This window comes from Haliotis cracherodii, unplaced genomic scaffold, assembly GCF_022045235.1.
Source record: "Haliotis cracherodii isolate W230 unplaced genomic scaffold, xgHalCrac1.p SCAF_10, whole genome shotgun sequence".
Taxonomy (NCBI): Eukaryota; Metazoa; Mollusca; class Gastropoda; order Lepetellida; family Haliotidae; genus Haliotis; species Haliotis cracherodii.
Genome location: NW_027266265.1, coordinates 39,241,066 through 39,264,567, shown reverse-complemented (window position 1 = coordinate 39,264,567; position 23,502 = coordinate 39,241,066). Strand labels below are relative to the sequence as shown.

Below are 23,502 nucleotides of genomic sequence, written 5' to 3'. Positions count from 1 at the left end.
GCAATGGTTGTGATTGACATATTTTTGATTAATTTGATATTGTTGTTCAAAATACTGACAAACTGACTTAATGATAAAGAGGCATTTATAATCTTTGGGCGACAATTTTCAGCTTATGCCATTTTACATGCCAATCTCTCTGGGTCTCTTGCTTTGTCCAGTAAAAACACTTGTATTATGTTTCATGTACAACGTATCAATTATGGCTATCAGAATTGACCGCCCTTCTAAGCCATAATTGAAGCCATGGTTGAATTATTGCTCCTTGCATATCCTCGTTGATTGAGGGGTGTTTTCAGTCGGCTGTGAGTCAGTACACTCTTACAAGCCTTTCCCCCCCCATCTTCTAGGACGAGGGTATAATTAGGAACAAAGTGTTGGCTTGACTTAACAATGTGCATCCAAGATACTATTCAGTGGATCGTGCGTTTGGAAGTACGGCCAAATGCCGTGAAGGAGGCTTGGGCCGATTAGGACCAAATTGGTTGACCTTGTCGATCAGATGATAGCCATTGGTCAGTGGTTTGACCATAATGGCGACACTTATGGTATTGGAATTGGCAGTCTTGGAAAAGTCTTTGTCAATATGGTCAAGCGGTATTACTTTCTGTCAGAAAGCATGTTATTCCGTGGTGATTAGGTCAGTATTGAGATGGAGATCAAGAGATTGAGAGAGATCTGATTGGGTCAAAGGTCATGCTCTACAGAGTGCTGATTGGCAGGTGGATAACGACCCGTATCACATATTGTACCATGCCTTGTGCTATGTCTACAACGTAGTGGTCAGTAATGGCTTTGTATTGACCGGGATGGACAGATACAGTTTCTTCCTGGTAAACTCCTTGGGTTGTCAAGATTTATTGATGCTTTGTGGATTTAAATAATGATACGTCAGAGCGGAAGGTCATTGGTTTTATTCCGCATCATACCAAAAGACATTAAAAGATGATACTAATTGTTTCCCTGCCTGGCGCTTTGCAATAGCGGGACAAAACAAGGACTGGTCGGCTCGGAGTTGGTATACTGTTTCTGAGTGGGGTATTCATGTTAAACTGCAGCGTGGTATCTCAGTGGGCTAGCAGTATGAAAGTGGCATTAGTCTGGACAAATACAAGCAGCCACACACAAACACATGCATGCAGATCTGTATGTGAGTGCGATAATGTTGGACACTACTTTAAACTCGTTCCACCACCCACCACCAACTGACAATATCATACATGCTATTGATTCATGTTTAATTCTGTCTCAATTTAAAAAAATAATAGTTACAAAGCTTTGCAATATCCTCCAAAATATTTTTGAACAGCATGTTTTGTTTGTTGTTTAACGCCGCACTCAGTAATATTCCAGCTATATGACGGAGGTCTGTAAATAATTGAGGCTGGACCCGACAATCCAGTGATTGACATCATGAGCATCGATCATGTGTAGGTACTGAACATGCATGTATAACACTTGCTGACATTAAACTACCAGATGGGAAATATACTTTATACAACACATATAGGCGTGTATTATTAGTTGATGACAGATAACTAACAGATTATTGCTTCCAGGATAGAATTGGTCCCCAGCAACCTATGCTGGTTGAAAGAGGTGATGTAATGTATTCGGGTTGTCAGACGCAGTGACTTGGTTCATTGCATGTCATACTATCTCAAAGATGTAGATTGTTGCTCATAATAGCTATCACTCAATTGTCTGGTTTAGGCTTATATAGCCATATAGCTGGATTATCACAGAATGCAACATTAAACAACAAACAACAAACAAAACAAAATCAATTTATTAGTCATAACACATCCTTTACCAGATTCTCTGTTATGAGATAAGCATTCCAAGGAACATCAGGTTGACTATAAAAATGTTTCGGGTTACATACATCTTCTGTTCAATACGCAGTACAGGTAAATGTAATTACGTAGTTGATATGAAACCTTCTATGGAAATGTCAAATTTGATACATGAGTTAATTTACATTGTGTGTGTTATCAACTTACAAAATTGTCTGTCTCTGAGGCTTCTCAACATTTTGAAGACTCTCACAACAGACGTGTTACATCACCAGCGAGATATGTCTACATCCATTTAATATACATCTAATGTCGACTTTTGACTGGTTAAAAGTCACGATTTTTAACATGAAATTTTTAACATGACTTGAATCTACAACTTCACATATCATGATTGGTATTGTAACCCAGTGTTTTCCCTCTGTGCCACTGGGGCAGGTGATGAAAGGATGTTCAATCTTACATGTCATGACTTCAGTTATGTGCATGCTGCACATTGTCTTTCGCTAACATGACAGTCATCAAATTTGTTTTATACCGCAACTACTGTATTGTTTGGGGCCCCTTGGTCTTCAGCCATTATGCTTTCCCCTCGCTTGTGGTTTTCCATTTTCAACCTAACCTCGGAGTTGTGTTTCAACATAACATCCTTTCCGTGATGTCCATTCAGTCCCACTGGTGACCGGGGTGACAGGTATGGCTGTAACAATATTTGTTTGTTTGTTGTTTAATGCAGGACTCAGGTATGGTTTGGCAGGTAAGGAAGTGCAACCCCCATTTTACATGCTGGCTCAAAGACTTGTTGCCCATATAGTCTTCAAGACTGCATAGACACCTTTATCAACTCACCCTAAGATCTAAAATGTGAATTTTTTCTTGTACTCAACAAAACAGTTTTCTGTATGACTATAATTGTCAAAAACAGCAGTGAACAGCAGTTTCATCACAGACTGGGTCACTTGCAAAATAGGGGTACAACTTCATAACCTGCCAAACTGTACGCTTTATATGTTGAGCAACAATCCATGCCACTGGAGCATGCAGAACGCTAATAACGAGATTCATTAAGTCCCGTCGTACGACCACCATAGGGAGCTGGGGACCTATTGACACAGGGTCGCCATAGGTGGTGTAACAATGACCACTGCACCACTGCAGCGCAGAGTTCAATGATGGCATACACTTTTTCCTACTCTCACCCTGCCTCAAAGAGGACATTTTGATATTCTTAACAATATTCTTTTGTCAAGATTGTTTCCCAGTTTGTTTTTAGTATCTGTTCATTGAGCAGGTTTAGTTAGCTGACAATGACACTGATTGACAAGTGGAATGTATATAGCAGGTCCATCTGTGTTGTCTTGGAAAAACTGTGACACTTAGTGTGAAGTCCTCAGCAACCCATGCTTGCCATAGGAAGAGGAAGAAGAAAGATCCCAAATATCCCATGATTGTCATTAGAGCATTGTTCACAATAGGTAGACCTGTGTAGATCCGGGTGGGAACAGGTGTTTAGCAACCCGTGCTTGCTGAAAGAGGCGACTATGCTTGTCATGAGAGGTGCCTAACAGGATTGGGTGGTCAGACTCGCTGACTTGGTTGATGCATGTTATCGTACCCAATTGTGTGGATCGATGCTCATGACGTCAGTCTCAATTATTAACAGAACGCCGTCATAATGCTGGAATATTGCTGAGTGCAGCGTTGAACAAACAAACAAACAAACAACATGTAATTTTAAAATTGATAATCATGAAAAATTTAAGCTTTGTTTTCCATATGATGCATACTTAAATAATTCTTTTAATTTGTGCATTTTGCCTGAAATCTGTATCACAATATCTGTGAACAAGAATCGAGATGGAACTATCCGATAGCGGCTAATCGTTACAGTATGTTGATGATCAGGTACATCAGGATAATGAATGCACTTGTATGGCTGCCAGTCTGTATAGGCAGGGGCTATTTGCTATGTTCAACACTAATATTGTTAGTGTTTCTATTGACAAAGTTAAAGGACGGTAATTGTCAGGTGATTGGTGGAAACACTGTGTTATCCTCCCACAGCTATGTCGGCCTGCGATCTGTTCTGTGTTCCCATGCTTCTCGGAGGTCACGCTATTCATGCTACTGGCTGGTCCACAACTTGCTGTGGGGGGACAACACTTTACGCAAGCTTCATGAACTCTTTGTTTTTCAAGCTTCCTGTAGATCTGCTAAGAGGACAATATTTGACCCAAGTTGGAAGACTGTCAGGAAAACTTCCCAAATTTGAATTAGAATTTTCAAAGTGAAGTAGTTATTGTTATGACTAATGTTATTTTACTGATCACAGGACCAATAAACAAGACAAGGCTTTAATATTCATTTTTTGCTTTGAATGAAATTTTAACATAGATCTACCCCGGAAATTAAGAAAATAAGGACTTTAGTTATTTTTGACCCCTCAGATTTGACTCACTTTCCTCATACCTGTAGTTACCATAAACATTAACATATAATACTTATTGAGATGATAGATACTGTATTTTAATTATTAAAATTATTAAATTATTGGTTGAAGAGGCTGGTATTTGCTGTCTGAGTGGGTTATCCAAGTTAAACTGGGGTATGGTGTCTCAGTGGGCTAGCACTTATAACAGAACTGCAAAAGCCATGACCAATAGAAGCAATCATGCATGCACGCACGCACGCACGGACACATGCATGCACGTTGCTATAAGTGCAATCATCTTGAACATGACATCAAACCCCATTTCACCTGACCTCACCTGGGGAGGTAAAGTACAGATCATCTCATCGTGCTCCCAGGATCACAGAGGGATTACCTGTCTTTCTCACAGGTAACAGCTCTGGATGAAGGCTCCGTGACCAGTGTACCTGTAGCAGAATTAATGAGTACAGGTAGACTGGACAGTGATGATGATTAAACGAGTACCCACCTGACAGGTAGCATGTCGAGTACACCTGTAACAGAATTAATGTGTTCAGTGATGTTGGACGCTCATGATGAAATGGGTGTTCACCTGACAGACAACATTTGTAGGACAAGTTGTGATGACAGAGCAGGGGAATGGGAAGATGTAGAAAGGAGAAAAAATGGGAGGGGGGAGGGGTGATACTGATACTGTTACTGTTGGTGGTTAGTTTGTCCACTAGTGTGATCGAAGTCTGCAGACTTGTCAAAACAATCTGAGGCAAATTGGGCCACACTTAAAAAAGTTTCATTTGGTCAACCCTGACTGAAAAGTTTTATTGTTAACTGTTTTTAATCCATCCATCCATCCATCCATGCCAGAGATGTTGCAGAACAATTCTTGTTGTGTCATTATCGTGTGAATTTCTTCATATACCCACGCCACGATTTCGTTCCTCATCTATTTTCAAGTCCCTAGACAATACGTAACCAAACGCTTAATGATGTAATCAAGGTAGACTGTTCAAAGCCCACTGAACACATCAAAGTGTTTGCCACTTGCCGCTGAAGTTATGTTACAAATTTAGCAACACGATGTAAGATATTCAATAAGTGATGAAAACATACCTCAAAACTTACTTTTTCACAACTGAACATTTTAAATAAACTTGATCGGATTATAGTTTGGCTTCAGTACAATCGTATGCACTACTACTGTATCGGCTGCTGTTTGTAAACTTCCTAAGTGTAATGTCATGTGACTGATCATGTGCATCTATTTTTAAGTTCACTGAATTTGAGGGGCTCGAAATCATGTGATGGTAACAAGATACGCCTTCGCTCAAGAGGCATTTTCACTATAAAATTAACAAGACATTGTCATTTGACCATCCAAGTGCTAACAGAAATAAATGTCCTTAAAGGTAAGACCTAATTTTAGTGTTTTCGGATTGTTATAATCGGGACCTACCTCCCCAACTCCTGGAGTAAAGAGTTGACAACTGTTTTACTGATGCTACACCTTCTAAAAAGCCACTCCAAGATAACACAATGACTACTGGGTCATGCCCAGTACCTCTATTTGATGAAGACCATGGTATCTTTACATTATTGGATGATTATTACTTTGACAGCCCTCTACAACCATGCTGCTCATGTATGCCATCAAACCCAGGTGGTTTTACCACTGGAGATAATCCAATACACAGATGTTCAACTGGGGCGTAGTTGTCCCGAAGCCACATGAAGGTGATAGAGGCAATACATAAAGGTGGCAGCTTATGAATGAATGCTGGTGATATATCTCTGCTAACTAGATTATAGTCTCACTATATTGTGTTAGTAGACTAACATTTTGCATCAATCATTTTTTTTCATGTTATTAAATAATATCGTTTTGTATTTCTCTCTTTGAGTTGTGAAAACAGTTTAGCTGATTGGAACCACTCGAAGACCTAGAACTTGTTTTGACAAAAACTTCTTTATAAATGAAGCAAGGTTTCAGGGCTACATTTTGTCTCTTCAGGTTTTCATCAGAAGTATGCCTGGGTACCATTGTACAAAGCGATCTTAGCGCTAAGGTGATCCTAACTCCCATAACTTAACATGGACTTATGACAGTCGTAGCACTAAGGTTGTTTTATACAACGGCACCCAAAAGTTGTTATCCAGAAAAGTTTCAGGTCTTGATATTCTTCCAGTGTCAAGGCCTATAAAAACCTTGGAACTGCTTGCATGATAACATAGATGGTAAAGAGTGTTGATAAGGGGAGGTAATTATGGGGTGGAACATGATGCGAGGATATTTTGGTTGGATGAAAAGTATATAAGTTGACAAGCAGGTGAGAGACGTGGGCCTTGCCGGCAGGAAAAGACTGAGCCTGGCAGGATGTGGAGGAGATTTATCACCTGGCTAGAGTCTAGTTGCTGGAGATGTATATGTGGTGGATCGCAACTCTCTCCTTGTCTCTCGTACAGATCCTGAAACAAAATTATGTGAAAACGCCCAAGCAAGTCTACTATACTTTGGCAGGCTCGATTTCTTCAGTTTCAGAAAATGTAAACATGAGGTCTAGGTCTATTGGTAGTATCTACTGTCAAGGGGTAGGTCTATTGGTAGTATCTACTTTCAAGGGGTAGATCTATTGGTAGTATCTACTGTCAAGGGGTAGGTCTATTGGTAGTATCTACTGTCAAGGGGTAGGTCTATTGGTAGTATCTACTGTCAAGGGGTAGGTCTATTGGTAGTATCTACTGTCAAGGGGTAGGTCTATTGGTAGTATCTACTGTCAAGGGGTAGGTCTATCGGTAGTATCTACTGTCAAGGGGTAGGTCTATTGGTAGTATCTACTGTCAAGGATAGATCTATTGGTAGTATCTACTTTCAAGGGGTAGGTCCATTGGTAGTATCTATTGTCAAGGGGTAGGTCTATTGGTAGTATCTACTGTCAAGGGGTAGGTCTATTGTAAGTATCTACTGTCAAGGGGTAGATCTATTGGTAGTATCTACTTTCAAGGGTAGGTCCATTGGTAGTATCTACTGTCAAGGGGTAGGTCTATTGGTAGTGTCTGCTGTCAAGGGGTAGATCTATTGGTAGTATCTACTGTCAAGCGGTAGGTCTATTCGTAGTATCTACTGTCAGGATGCAGGTGTATTTGTAGATTCTACTGTCAGGATGCAGGTCTATATGAAGATTCTAATGTCAGGATGCAGGTCTATTGGTAGATTCTAATGTCAGGATGTGGGTCCACTGCCTACTGTAAAATTATCCATGATAAATCTTGTCTTCTGATTGCATCTATGGTAAGAATAAGTCGTAAGTCAGTCTACTGCCTGGGTTAGTTGTAAGAGATTTAACCATGAACACAGGTAATACCATGGCCTCTATTTGATCCCGGGTGCTGAGGCTGTGTTTAAGAAAAGAAAGGACTAAGTATTATCTGTTCTCCCAGAGCTAATCAGCGTATCTGCCCAGTTGTTTGAAGTGTAATGGCTGGGAGGACTGGCAGACAGACAATGATGTAGCTATTAGTGCTACTTTGCTTCAGCCGATTGGTCAAGAAAGACAGGAATATAGTTTTACTCAGATACTCTGTTGTCATAGGGAGGCAAAATTGGTTTTGATGGCTGGCATTGTCCAGAGAGAAAGAATTACCTGGACATCTGACTACACCAGTCTTCCATTAATCAGCCAGTGTGAAGGTCCTTGGATCCAGCTAGGCAGGTTCTTCAGGTAACATGAGACAATCAGACAGATATTGCCTATGTAATTTCCTTTCTTAGAAATGTTGAGTTCTAGATTGGTCGGAACTTGTGGAAATACTCACTGGTATATTCTGTATATTGTTAGCAAGTGTGATGTAATGGTGTATATCTTGTCTTTTTTTCTTGTCTTTTTTTGGTGGTGGGGAGGTGGGGGGTGTATCCAGAGATGGCAGGCCATGATTAAGGGACCAGTTATTTATTATAGTGTGGGGGGGTCACAGGGATTCAGGGGAGGGTCTCCAAGAAATATGACAGTCCCTAGACATGCAAGAGGAAGATCATACACAATAAGTGGGCGGTCGGGTAGCCTGGTGGTTAAAGCGTTCACTCGTCAGGCCGAAGACCCGGGTTCGATTCCCGACATGGGTGCAATGTGTGAAGCCCATTTCTGGTGTCCCCCGCCATGATATTGCTGGAATATTGCTAAAAGCGGCGTAAAATCCCACTCACTCACTCACTCACTCACTCATACACAATAATACACATACATGTAAAATGGACATTATAAAGTATAAAGTGCTTTTGTATTTTGTCTTGGGGCGGTCGGGTAGCCTAGTGGTTAAAGCGTTAGCTCGTCATGCCGAAGACCCGGGTTCGATTCCCGACATGGGTACAATGTGTGAAGCCCATTTCTGGTGTCCCCTGCCATGATATTGCTGGAATATTGCTAAAAGCAGCGTAAAACCATACTCACTCACTATTTTATCTTGTCATTAAAACAATGTACAAGGACATGTGGAGGGTCATCCAAAAATATAACAAGCAATAGAGAAGAGGTATTTCTTTCAGTACAATAGTGTAACAAAGACCTCTGACCTCTGCCCCTGCAATAAAGTACCGGTCCCTAAGACAGCCATTACAATTTTGTCTCCTTGGAGCTTAACTTCATTCATGAAATGTATTTAGGGGGTTTTGTCTGATGATATTTTTGTCTTTTTCTTTCATGTTTTTTTAGGAATGGGGGAATCAAACATGTTGCTGGTCAGTTCATACAGTGCATCTCAAGGTCCTCGTTCTTATAACACTCAGGAGACTGTCATGGTCTTTTTTAATAACTGCTCAACATTGTTTTAGACCACCTCACCGACAGAGTAGATACAGAGTACGCAATGCTGTCTGAACATGATACTCCCTTTGTGGCAATAGGACTGTGTGTCATGCTGTCATGAATCTATGATCCTATGGCATGGACTGTGGTTATTCATTCAATGGTTTCCTATCTACATGTCCCATGTTGACTGCAGTCCCACTCAGTCCCACAGATCATCTTTACCTTGTCATCTGAATAGGAAATGATAAATACAGGAGAAGGACGAACTTTTTGAAGTGGGTTGAGAGGGAAGATAATCTTAGCATTTATTTTGGCATAATGGCTAATAGTACTGTATGATTCCACTAAAGGTGTCTCATTGACAATTATTTACTTAGCATGATTATTGGGGACTGAGACACGCTGCTGACCAGTATTCTGGCGGAGGGTGTTTTTTTGTTAGAGACCGAATATTTTTTGCATCCTTGCTACAAGGCATACAAAAAGTAATTCTTTGAAAGTGGGTTACCTTTGGGTAACCACATTTTTAGGGATACATGCATGTCCAATATTTTTTCTGTGCTTAAAATATTATGCCAAATGATTATTTTCGACCATTTTCTATTATGATTTGAAATAAAATAAGTGCACTGATTGGTCACTCCCTTTGAAAATATGGGTCAATTGAATGAATAGTGCTGAATATTGTTCTTGTACTTTTATGGACTCGGCTTTATACAACACAGCTTTGTAAGGGACAGGAGAGTCATTTCAATCATTTTCAAAACTGTTTACTCATGGTTCAGTGTGAATGAGTACTGTCGGTCACAGTGTCAGTTATACAAGACTGACCCTCATGTTTGTCTCCTGGTCCAAGAGGACCTGTTCCCATAACCCAATACCTTGGAGCCACTCTAACTTGAAGCTTGAAATAACATTTCCTTCATTAAACATCCATAACATTTGATGGATTTTGTGAGTTTTGTTGACAGTTAGAATGTCAACAAGGCTGGTTTTGTTGGAGTCACGTAGTTATTAAAGGCTGAGAAGGACCAGCCACCCTTCTTGATTGGCCAAATCTTCCTCCATACATTATCACAATAAATACCCTTGACTCTTCCGTTATAGAAGGTGGAAGAGTGTTATATCTGACTATACAACACAAGGTAGAAGAGTGTTCTCTCTAACTATACAACACAAGGTAGAGGAGCAGTTCTGACTATACAACATAAGGTAGAGGAGTGTTATATCTGACTATACAACACAAGATAGAAGAGTGTTATATCTGACTATAAAAGACAAGGTAGAAGAGCAGTTCTGACTATACAACATAAGGTAGAAGAGTGTTCTATCTGACTATAAATCACAAGGTAGAGGAGTGTTCTATCTGACTATACAACACAAGGTAGAAGAGTGTTATATCTGACTATACAACACAAGGTAGAAGAGTGTTCTGACTATAAAACACAAGGTAGAAGAGTGTTCTATCTGACTATACAACACAAGGTAGAAGAGTGTTCTATCTGACTATACAACACAAGGTAGAGGAGTGTTCTGACTATACAACACAAGGTAGAAGAGTGTTCTATCTGACTATACAACACAAGGTAGAAGAGTGTTCTGACTATACAACACAAGGTAGAAGAGTGTTCTATCTGACTATACAACACAAGGTAGAGGAGTGTTCTATCTGACTATACAACACAAGGTAGAAGAGTGTTCTATCTGACTATACAACACAAGGTAGAAGAGTGTTCTATCTGACTATACAACACAAGGTAGAGGAGTGTTCTATCTGACTATACAACACAAGGTAGAAGAGTGTTCTATCTGACTATACAACACAAGGTAGAGGAGTGTTCTATCTGACTATACAACACAAGGTAGAAGAGTGTTCTATCTGACTATACAACACAAGGTAGAGGAGTGTTCTATCGGACAATTCAACACAAGGTAGAAGAGTGTTCTATCTGACTATACAACACAAGGTAGAAGAGTGTTCTATCTGACTATACAACACAAGGTAGAAGAGTGTTCTATCTGACTATACAACACAAGGTAGAAGAGTGTTTTGACTATACAACACAAGGTAGAAGAGTGTTCTATCTGACTATACAACACAAGGTAGAAGAGCAGTTCTGACTATACAACATAAGGTAGAAGAGTGTTCTATCTGACTATAAATCACAAGGTAGAGGAGTGCTATATCTGACTATACAACACAAGGTAGAGGAGTGCTATATCTGACTATACAACACAAGGTAGAGGAGTGCTATATCTGACTATACAACACAAGGTAGAGGAGTGTTCTATCTGACTATACAACACAAGGTAGAGGAGTGTTATATCTGACTATACAACACAAGGTAGAGGAGTGTTCTATCTGACTATACAACACAAGGTAGAGGAGTGTTATATCTGACTATACAACACAAGGTAGAAGAGTGTTCTATCTGACTATACAACACAAGGTAGAAGAGTGTTCTATCTGACTATACAACACAAGGTAGAGGAGTGTTATATCTGACTATACAACACAAGGTAGAGGAGTGTTCTATCTGACTATACAACACAAGGTAGAGGAGTGTTATATCTGACTATACAACACAAGGTAGAAGAGTGTTCTATCTGACTATACAACACAAGGTAGAAGAGTGTTCTATCTGACTATACAACACAAGGTAGAAGAGTGTTCTATCTGACTATACAACACAAGGTAGAGGAGTGCTATATCTGACTATACAACACAAGGTAGAGGAGTGCTATATCTGACTATACAACACAAGGTAGAAGAGTGTTCTCTCTGACTATGCAACACAAGGTAGAGGAGGGATAGACTCTGGCCAAGGTGTTCTCCCTCTATTTGTTCAGCCAGTATTTAGCCGGCCAAATAGGGTGTAATTGAGCTTCAAGTAAGTATAGGGGCTGTCACGGCTCACAATGGGCCACTCAACAGGCCTGTCCACTGTTTTTCCGCTTGGCTGCCCTCTAAAAGTTTAATAGGGCTTCGACAGACACCCTTGCTAACAGTTTTTCACATCTTTTCATACAGCTTGTTACAGAAGCGAGGTTCTTTTCATCATATCGTCAGTCGGCACACTATGTCTGCTTGATGTGTGGGGAGAGGATACATCACTGTGCAATGAATCAAAGCCACGTAGCTGTGGGTACATTATTGTTGAACATAGCCACGCTTGTTGAGAGCGCCTGAAGATTACTTTTCGATTATGGTCTATTGATAGACACTAGCACAGCACTGGGATAACCCTAATCCTGACAGAAGTCGGACATTTCACCTTTACACCCCGTGCCACTCAATCAATTAGTACAATACAACAGTCATGTAAGAGGGAAATACTAAATATGGAAATACCAACTGGAAAAATAATCAATCCTGGTTGCGCGTGACAAGAATCATGTATGCGAGATATCCTATATGTGTACGTAGACAGGTATAAATATTACATCATTATTAGGTTATAATTTCTTCGGCTGATTGCTTGGATTTTTCTCGATGGGGTGGCCTGGTATTTAATCATGACTTGTCTACAAAAACTGCCTGAAGCTGAAAAGGAGATGAATTAGGTGCATACAGTTCCCGATTCTATAAATATTGGTGACCTTTATTAAAGGGAATGAACTTTCATGTGATGGGGGGGGATGGGTGAGGTGGGTGGGTGAGGTGTTTGTTCATCATTCTTAAAGACACATGTTGATTCCCAACATCAGTGCATCATACGAAGGTGGCTGCTGTGATATTGCTAGAAAAAGTAAAAACATACTCTTTTACTCTACTTTTGTTAATGCAAGATATTTGAAGTTTGGTCCCCTTGATTAGAACTGTCGCTGATCAATTATGGTATCAATTAGGTAATTAAATGAACTAGATTACAGACTTGTTTTAACGTTTTGTTTAACATTTTAATTGCAATAATGTAAATTTTGCAGTCCTTCCAGGTCTAGTGGAAATCATTTGATAGTAATCTACACGGTCATGTGGTGTATTAAGAAAAAAGATTGTAGAATCATTGACTCCCTGACACAAAATATGTGTCCTGTACACATTACAATTATGAATGGATGCAAAAAATATCCCTGAGTCCCACTGGACACAAAGAGAGTGGATGTGGGAATGATTGAATTGGAAGATTTAAATTGGAAATTTCATATTTCTCTTCTGATAAGAAATACAATCAATGTTCAGACAGTCGATTTAAGATTTTCTTTAATCTGCAAATAGGTTCCGATTCAAACAAGATAACTCTTTTCTGAAGGATGCACAAGGCATCACACCCTGTATTATATATGCTTACAGTGGTGACCCAACTGGTACCACATGTTAATACCTAGGACACTAAAAATTCATTACCAAGAGCCTGCAGCTCTTGCAAATACACAGACCTAGGTAAAATCCTGTCCCTGACCTCACAGACTATGGTACTTCATGCAAGAAAATCTCTTTGTGCAAGAAGCATTGGCATTTCACATAAGCTTTGATTGTTTGTTTGTTGTTTGACACCACACTCAGCAATATTCCTGCTATATGATGGCGATCTGTAAATATAAGTCTGGACCAGGCAATCCAGTTATTGACATCATGAGCATCGATCCACGCAATTGGGACATGATGACATGCTTCAACCAAGACAGCGATCCTGATCGCTTGATCCAGTTAATCGCTTCTTTCAAAAAGCAGGGGTTGCTGAAGAACGATTTTAACCCGGAGCTTCACGGCTCCTTGCACATAAGCATACCACCAGGACCTTTGATGGCCGTAACATTAAAAAAAACAAAAATACTCAGCGCTAAATTGTGGGGGGTTACAATGTGTGACCTGACTTGTGTGTCATTAGACCCCTTGAGATGAATTGTTGCTCATGGTGTCAACCACTAGCCTGTCTGGGGACCAACGGGATCAGTGGTCAGGCTTGGTTGATGCATGTCATCATGTCCCAATTGTGTCGATCTATGCTCATGATGTCATTCACTGCATTGTCTGATCCAGACTTCATCTTAGATGCCGCAGTTCACGGCATTGCATTCAAGTTGCATTCCTTGGTCCTTGGGAGCACTTGGGTAAACCAGTGAGTGTGGGTTCGAATCCTGGTTTGCCCTGATCTGATTATGTTTCTAGGTTTGTCAGCACCATACCCATGCTCCTGGGTTTCACCGAAGTGGTAAATGTCTGAGACCTGCATTACTTTGGGCTTTCCTCCCACATCAAGCTGACATGCAATAATACAACTGGAATACTGTTCAAAGAGGTGTTAAAATCCCACTCACTCACTCACTCACTCACTCACAAAATATTCAAAAACATATTTTAGTTGGGGCAAGTCTTCGATGTGACTCTTGCAACAGCCTCAGGGCGGTCGGGTAGCCTAGTGGTTCAAGTGTTCGCTCATCACGCCAAAGACCCGGGTTCGATTCCCGACATGGGTACAATGTCTGAAGCCCATTTCCGGTATCCCCCGCAGTGATATTGCTGGAATATTGCTAAGAGTGACGTAAAACCATACATAAAAACATTTCAACTTGTGTGATGTCCTGGTGGTGAGGTAGATATAGCCCCACACGACTACCAATACCTGATACCATATTCTTCATATTCTTGACATTCATCTACATCTGTTTTTCACTACCACCGGAAAAGATCTTTTGGAAAAAATGCATTAAGCTTCTGAAAAAAGCAATGAATTTATTGTGTCGTAAGTGGGAATGATGGCCTCCTGGTGTAGAGATCTTGAGCACGCTCGTCACACAGAATCTACATTGGGCTACATCAGTCGTCGAAGAACAAGCAGTGGTACTTAGCTGTTACACAGCGTCGGCCCAAAGACCATCTGCCAGGCTCCTTGCCACTCCGAAAAAAAACCTCTTTGGAAATATTATGGGGGAAACGTAATCCCATGTTCTAGTCGGTTTGCTTCAGAAAGAGAGATGGGTGAAAAACAAGAGTTTTGGGATGATTAGGATGTTGTCAATATATCACGTGTATTTGGTTTTCACATGGGGCACAGGGACAATACGTTCATGTATATTGTAGCAACTTGCAGTTGTTCCCTGTAACATGACATCAGTGTTCACCTTTCTCAAGGATATATGTAGAAATCTTTACATTGAAACTAGCTCTGTGTAAATAGTTCTTGAAATAAGAATAGATTCGGAAAAAATGGATTTTAAAAATTGGAACGTGGAACATGATTTTTGCATACGCTAATTTAAAAAAACACCATGTTACCAGGTTACAGGTATGATAGATAATCGTTATTATTACTATGCTAGATTGTTGTAGACTGTTGCTTTTACTGTCCCTCTGGTCCAGTCTCGAGTATTTACAGGCTGCTGTCATGTAGCTGGACTACTGCTTAGTGCAGCGTTTACAAAATGACAATTAATGTTAATTCTGGTACGAGATACTCAGATATACTATCTTCCTAAAAACATTTTACTGTGTATACTGTTTTTCAAACAACAATTTGCTGTATGTCCTGTTTTCTAAACAATGTTTTTCAGTACATACTGTTTTCCAAACAACATTTTGCTGTATATGCTGTTTTCCTAACACCATAAACCAAGAAAAGACAGAAACTGTTTTCCTAATGACTTTCCTCAGGAGAGGCTTCTTTCTTGTTACTTTGTCCATTTACAAGATTGGATGGAGACCTACCCTCATTGTTATGGAGTCTATTCAGAAGCAAGAGAGATATATCACAGATACAACACCAGAGGAACAGCTATTAGGATTTTTCTAGTTCCAAGAATTCCCTACTGATTTCAAGGTTCTTGGAATGAATAGAAGTCTGACCCACTTGCATATCCTAGCCTTAGATTCTCACTGGGGGAAGTCCAGCAAATTCTTTTGTAACAGCTTGTTCCCTTGATAAGTGTTGGAGTAATCAATCAATTCATTAAGATAACACCCAAACAGGGCCATGTTCCTGGGTCTGTTTATAGAAGTCTATTTATCATCTATCTTGTGTAGGATAACTAAGGCTGATAAGCGAGTTATACACCAGTTAGTTCAGGAGAGAAGGGAGAGCTGCTGATTTGACTAGGGGTTCCAACAGACAGCTATACTGGAAAAAGCAGTGTCTCAGTGGTACATGTTGTAATCATCCATTGATCGGGGATTTAATTCTTGTCTAAAAGATACGAACTTTTGGCAGTAATGTCCCAATTGTGTGCCAAGGGTGCTTATCTGTTTGCTGATAAATGTAGTGACTCCCAAATTTCAGTAGGGTACAAAACCTGCATATCTTAAACATACTCAATAATTCTAATTGATGCTGCTATTGCCAATATACAAGAGGATGAAGAAAGATCCCAAATATCCAATGATTGTCATAAGAGCAGACTTAAATGGATTGTTCACAATAGGTGGACCTGTGTAGATCCGGGTTAGAACAGGTCTTTAGCAACCCGTGCTTGCTGTAAGAGGCGACTATGCGCCTAACAGGATCAGGTGGTCAGGCTTGCTGACTTGGTTGATGCATGTCATCATATCAAAGTTGCGTGGATCGATGCTCATGATGTGAATCACTGGATTGTCTGGTCCATACTTGATTATTTACAGACTGCCATCATAGTGGAATAGTGCAGCGTTAAAAAAACAAAACAAAACAATATGTGACTTGCCTGTAAGTGAGTCTTCTTGCCCTGATGACTTGTTGCTCATACTCTCAACTATTGGTTTGTCTGGTCCGGACTCAATTATTTACAGGATGTTGTAAAATAGTCTGCTTTTTGTTTCATAAAAATAAATTCACTTACTGATGGGAAAGTATCTAGTTACTAAATATACTGAAGCACCTCTACTATGGGGTGGTAGGGTAGCCGAGTGGTTAAAGTATTTGCTCGTCACGACGAAGACCCGGGTTTGATTCCCCACATGGTTAAATTTTGTGAAGAACATTTCTGGTTCCTCCCGCCATGATATTGGTGGAATATTGCTGAAAGCGGCATAAAACCATACTCACTCACTTACCTCTACTATGAGATAGTTTGGTTCAGTAATAAACAGCACTTTAAAAATAATGTGGATGTCATCCTACACCTTGTTAATGTCATTCACAGAATGAGAGGCATAATGTCAGGGTTAACATTAGATCCTGAACCCATAAACAAGTTATCCGATAACAAGTCGACTCTGACAAGTGTGTTAATCCGTTAACATTCTCTACTGTGTACTATCTGGAGTTTACGTGACTCAGTCCTCACCAATTGTTGCCATGAATGAACACCAGGTGGAAGGGCTCACGATCAGTTTATTCTGAAACACTATTGGTAAGTGAGTAAACCAGATTGCAGCAAGGTGATACGGTTGCCCCCAGCGTGGATGAGTGGCGGGACATCCTTGTTCTGCCTGTTGATTGGTTATCAATTCATCTGTGCTAGATGGATCCTGCTCATGGTGCCTTGTTCCCGGACATGCTCCCGGAAATAGCTCATCTTGTAACGTTACTCTGACACCCTGTGTTAATTCTTACACTTTCGAGGTTATTGTAAGAGCAGGGTTTGGTTCTTGTCACTGATGGTATCTTGCAATGGTGGTAATTGGCAGTGAAGTCGGCTCAGGTTTGTGTCCACGCATACTTATTTGCAGGTATTTTTTTTATGATTGTCTTGTAGTATTCATACAATATAGAAAAAAAATTAATTTTTTTTTTCAAATACCCTGTTTTGATGTCTTACCATATTTTCATTCATTTTAAAATATAAATATGTGACTGAACATGATGAATAATGGAATACGAATATATATGACAAAGCCAAATATTCTACAGTATCAGTTACTCGATCTTATCATTCATATTGAAGTGTAACCTTAGTCCAACCTTGTACAAACAATTTACAGTCATATACAGTACAAGAAAGTTAAGCATAATATGAACCAACATGTATACAGTTGAACCTCACTTATCTAGACACTTGTCTTTTCTCAAATAATGTCCAGATAAATGACTTTCTCGATATCATAATCCTTTGTCAATTACCTCTTCTACCTAAATTCTATAAATTCTATAAATTCTATAAAAAAATATTATATAATGCATAAGATCAAATGAGTATTATGCGCTGTAAAAAATATATATTGTATGCCTTCATACATGATGATTTACCATTTAAATTGTATTTTCTAACCTGCTAGGCATTGTTTTATAAGCATGGATTAAGATTGCTGTGTGTATTTTCTGGGAAACTAAGCCGAAAATAGCAGTCACCTATACGCAATATATATTGAATAAAGCATTTTGTGTATCAATGTCCTTTTTCTTTGAGAACCAATTCCATACACAATGATTTGTTATTGTATTTCTTAGCCTTGGTTATCATGTCTGTAAAGGATTTGTTTGTTTGTTTGTGATTAACGCCGCACTCAACATTATTCCAGCTATTAGACTGCGGTCTGTAAATAATCGTATCTGGTCAAGATAATCCAGTGATTGACATCATCAGCATCTATCCACGCAATTGAGTCCAAGTCAGTGAGCCTGACCACCCGATCCTGTTAGTCGCCTCTAACCTATTCTACCCCGGATCTTCATTTATTATCTAAATACCAGTGTGTAAATTTTAATGACCTATATTGTCGATATTGGATTAGGATATATTTGAAGTCACAATCATTCTAAATAGCCACATTGAAATTTTCATGTTTCCCTTGTGCTGTGTTAGAAATATATAATACATTACCATTTCTGAAAGTAAAGAATTATGACTTGTCACTAGCTTGTTTCCCTTTAAAAGTGTCATGGGGCAAAGCTGAAATATTCATTTGGCGATCAGTTACACTGCACAATAGAAGCCCTGATAACACTGAGTATTGATGACGTCTCTCTTAGCTCAGCTCTCAGCTGCTGTACCGATGTATGATGTCATACATGAGTTGCGGTACAGATGTGTTATATCATACATGAGTTGCGGTACGGATGTGTTTTATCATACATGAGTTGCGGTACGGATGTGTTATATCATACATGAGTTGCGGTACGGATGTGTTATATCATACATGAGTTGCGGTACGGATGTGTTATATCATACATGAGTTGCGTTACGGATGTGTTATGTCATACATGAGTAGCGTTACGGATGTGTTATGTCATACATGAGTTGCTGTACGGATGTGTTATGTCATACATGAATTGCGTTACGGATGTGTTATGTCATACATGAGTTGCTGTACGGATGTGTTATGTCATACACGAGTTGCTGTACGGATGTGTTATATCATACATGAGTTGCTGTACGGATGTGTTAAATCATACATGAGTTGCTGGACCTTTGTTCAATACTGGCATTGTTATTTGTTTACATTTTAGTCTGCACTAAAATAATCCAGATGTATGAAGGCTGTCTGTAAATAATCAAATCTTGACCAGACATACCATTGATTGATATTATGGTTTATTGTTTTACACTGCACTCAGCAATATTCCAGCTATTTGACTGCGGTCTGTAAATAATCGAGTCTGGACCAGACAATCCAGTGATTGATGTCATGAGCATCAATCTATACAATTGGGATAAGATGACATGCATCATCCAAGTCAGTGAGCCTGACCACCCGATCCCGTTAGTCGCCTCTCACGACAAAAATAGTATCATGATATCAATCGCTGGACTGTCTGGTCCAGACTTGATTTTTTACTGACTGCCATCATATGGCTGGAATAATGCTGAGTGGCATTTAACAACAAACAAACAAACTTTGTAAGTGCAATAACCTTGGAGGCGATGTTAAACCCCTTTTCACCTCACCTCACTTAAAGGCAAAAGTGGCTGATTATCATCCATGTTGAAGACTCTGAAATCCGAGCTGTTGCCCTAATATCTTAGAAAAAGAAATGTCTTCTGATGAGTGTTTATTTGTGTGATTTAATTGAAGCTCGTCATTTTTGTTATGTTTCACAGTTTATTTCTGAAGGCAATTTTCAATAAGAATTGTTTGGTTGTGAACTTTCCGTTAACATTCTTCTAAGTTGCTTGTTAATTGACCTCAGTCAGTCTGACTACTTCTGTTGTTTTGGCTCTTTAATCTTGACGTTTGGAGGCATGTAATTGATGTGAACCAACCAACCAATTTTGAAGCACAAAAGTCATGTGCTTTTAAGGGATTCAAGTATGGATCAACGTCAGTAGTCTTGAAGCATGATAGAAACATGACAGTTGGTGGCTACTGGTAATCCAGGATAAGTTAAACCAACTCACAAGAACGGTTTGAGACATGAAGGCAGGGCACAGAATTTGGGCGAACATATTTGGTTTGTTACGGGTAGAGAGGGTGTATGCATGTTGTGAACGCGCAAGTCATGACGATGAAATTGACTATGCTCCCATGGACAGACGTGTTGCTTATCAGCAGATACTAATATGTGCTCTTGAACTTGCATATATCCATCATCCCACTTGTTGCAGACCACCCCCTACCCTTTTCTTCACAATTGTGCTGGACCTCGTATATAGTTATACAAGGTTAAATGTCAGGTCATGCTTGTCGTACGGGACCGGGTGGTCAGGCCCGCTGACTTGGTTGATGCATGTCATCGTATCCCAATTGTGTGGATCAGTGCTTATGAGATAAATCATCGGATTGTCTGGTCCAAACTCGATTGTTTACAGACCGCCATCATACTGCTGGAATATTGCTGAGTGCATCGTAAAAAAACAGACAAACAAAATGTCAGGTCACAACAAAACTTATCTTGGCTAACTCGTAGTTTGGTACAGCATGTTATTGTTGCCGCTGGGGCAGGAGGGTTTACAAGTTTTTAATGACGTCACCTGGAAAACAAGGATAATGAATTGAATGCTTCAGGCTGCGAGTGAATTGGTCGTCGCATTTGCGAGTGAAGTTCGAGAAAATTAATTTAAACTGCAATCAGTCATTTTTTTATTACATCTGTTATGATTATCGGTAGTACTTCTGGCAGTTTTTATCGATCCTTCTAAGAGAAGTAATGATAGTTTACTTCATCTGGTCCAGCTTCAGATGTAGTTCATGTATGAAAGGGTTCCCACAATCCCTTGTGTAGCAGACATGTAAACATGGCGATTCCTGTCAATTTGAAAGGAAATTCAAAAGGAAAACAAAGGATTTCATGATATTTTAACTTAACCAATGTTAACACGACTGAAACTGATAAATCTATCGACCTAGAAAAGAAATAAAAAGTTAAGAATGTTCCATCATGTGTATTGAAGGAGTCATGGTTGCTAGAATTTGACTGGTTGCCTAAGATAGACAGATACAATGTTTTGGGATCTGTTGCTAGAAGTCACGACTTTTTAAAAGACAGTAAGAAGTATAACTGAGAATATTAATGCGCATACTGATTCTCACAGACATAGAAAGTGTTGCAACCAACAAAAAACATCCATATCTAAATTAGCTATTACGCTACAATTTCATGCAGTAGATACTAAAACTGATGAGAAAAATGTGGATGAACTGAAGATTAAATTCAATACTGCATGTTATATTGGTAAAGAATAAAGGGCATTTGCAAATAAAAAAGAAGCAAGTTTCAAATTAACATAATCTTTTATTCATCAGGATAATATGTAAAATCACATGCTAATTTTAGGTAGTGTGAATTCGCTTGGCCACTTTAAAAAAAGTTTATTTCTACTTAGTTATCAACAAGTAAGTAAAAGAATGAACTAGGAGCCCAGGAATTAGATCTGTTTGTTTGTTGTTTAACGCCGCAGTCAGCAATATTTCAGATTTGTGACGTCAGTCTGTAAATAATTGAATCTGAAACAGACAATCCATTGATTGACATCATAAGCATCGATCCATGCAACTGGAATACGATGATTCATTAAGTCCCGTCTTATGACCACCATAGGGAGCTATTCTAACACAGGGTCGTCATGGGTGGTATTACAATGACCACTGCACCAGTGCAGCTCAGTATTCAATGATACCATACTCATTTTCGTATTTTCACCCTGCCTTCAAGGGGACGTTTTGTACAATAAACATTCTGATATTCTACACAATATTCCTTTTTCAAGGGAGTATTTGTTGACAGTTCATGAATGTGTAAATAATCAGGGATGTGGGATGATGTGTGTTGTGTTGGTTATGGTGGCACGGAAGGAGTGTTATTTCACTTTGAACACAACTGTGGTCATATTTTGATGCTTGTCAAAATAGGAGATACATTATTTCATTATTTGACATTCTCCAGTCCTCTCCACAGGAATCGTTGTTCTGTCTGTTGGACCCCAAGTCTCTAAGGGCCTTCAGGAGAGGCATGCAGACAAAGAGTCATTGCACCAACTTGTAGTTTATAGTATTGGGAGGAGAAAAACCTGAGGCAGATCAGCTTTTGCCATAGATATATTGGTGTGGCCTTGTATTCATGGTATAGATTGCTCATGCTGATATGTGGATCATTGCTCCCTTGATCACACACACGCACACGCACACGCACACGCACACACACATGCATAAGCACACACAGATTTTTGGCATTTTTGTTTGTCTCATTTCTATGGAAACAATTTGTACTTAGTCTCATGAGGGGATGGATTTCATTTCCGGAGTTCGACTCAAAAGCTGTTCAATATTTTGTAACAAAACTTGGCAGATATGCCTTTAACTATTTACAGATTTTTAGCATTTTTTATTTTTCTCGATTTCCAAGGAAACACTTTGGACTTAGTCTCAAATGGGTGGGGGTAGGCGTAGTTTCCGGAGCAGAACTAAAATCCTGGTACACGTATTAACCAAGGGTTGAAGTGATACCTTTTGCTTTTTAGGAATTTTTAAAATGTTAATTTTTCTTGTTTCCATGCCTAAAAGTTTGACTCTGTTCATAGTGGTGTGTTTGTCCGGACCATATCTCTTAAAACTAAATGGGTATTTTTTCTTAAACTGTGCACATACAAAGACCAGGTTGCCTAATGGTGCCATTTGCTACTTTGGTGTGTTTAGAATTTATATTTTTTCTGTTTCCATGGCAACAAGTTTGACTTTTACTTTTCATTGTCGTGTGTACCTGACATAGAAATACAAAGTTCTGAATCCTAATTCTATGGTATTGTTTTGATGGCTCAATAACTACTTTTGTATACAGTGAGTGAGTGAGTGAGTATGGTTTTATGCCGTTTTTAGCAATATTCCAGCAATATCATGGCGGGGGACACCAGAAATGGGCTTTACACATTGTACCCATGTCGGGAATCGAACCCGCGTCTTCGGCGTGACGAGCGAACACTTTAACCACTAGGTTACCCGATCGCCCCCTCTTGTATACAGACAGTCAGATTAGATAGAAATTGTCTCATCAAGTTGGACTTAATGAAACAGCCAGATAATTTGTTCCTTTGAATTTGATTGGGGGGCACGGGTGGCCCAATCTTGTAAGGCGCCGCGATTTGCTGTGCAGAGTTGCGTCCCTTGGGCAAGTCAGAAACCTATGATTATGTTTCTAGGTTTGTCAGCACCATACCCATGCACGTGGGTTTCACCGAACTTGTAAACGTC

The 23,502-nt window shown here is 39.5% G+C and overlaps 1 protein-coding gene across 2 annotated transcripts in view; it reads left to right on the top strand.

Annotated features, from left to right (window-relative positions):
- LOC139450448 (uncharacterized) overlaps window positions 1–23,502 on the top strand; it is a 197,897-nt gene that overhangs the window by 25,269 nt on the left and 149,126 nt on the right. The window lies entirely within an intron of this gene.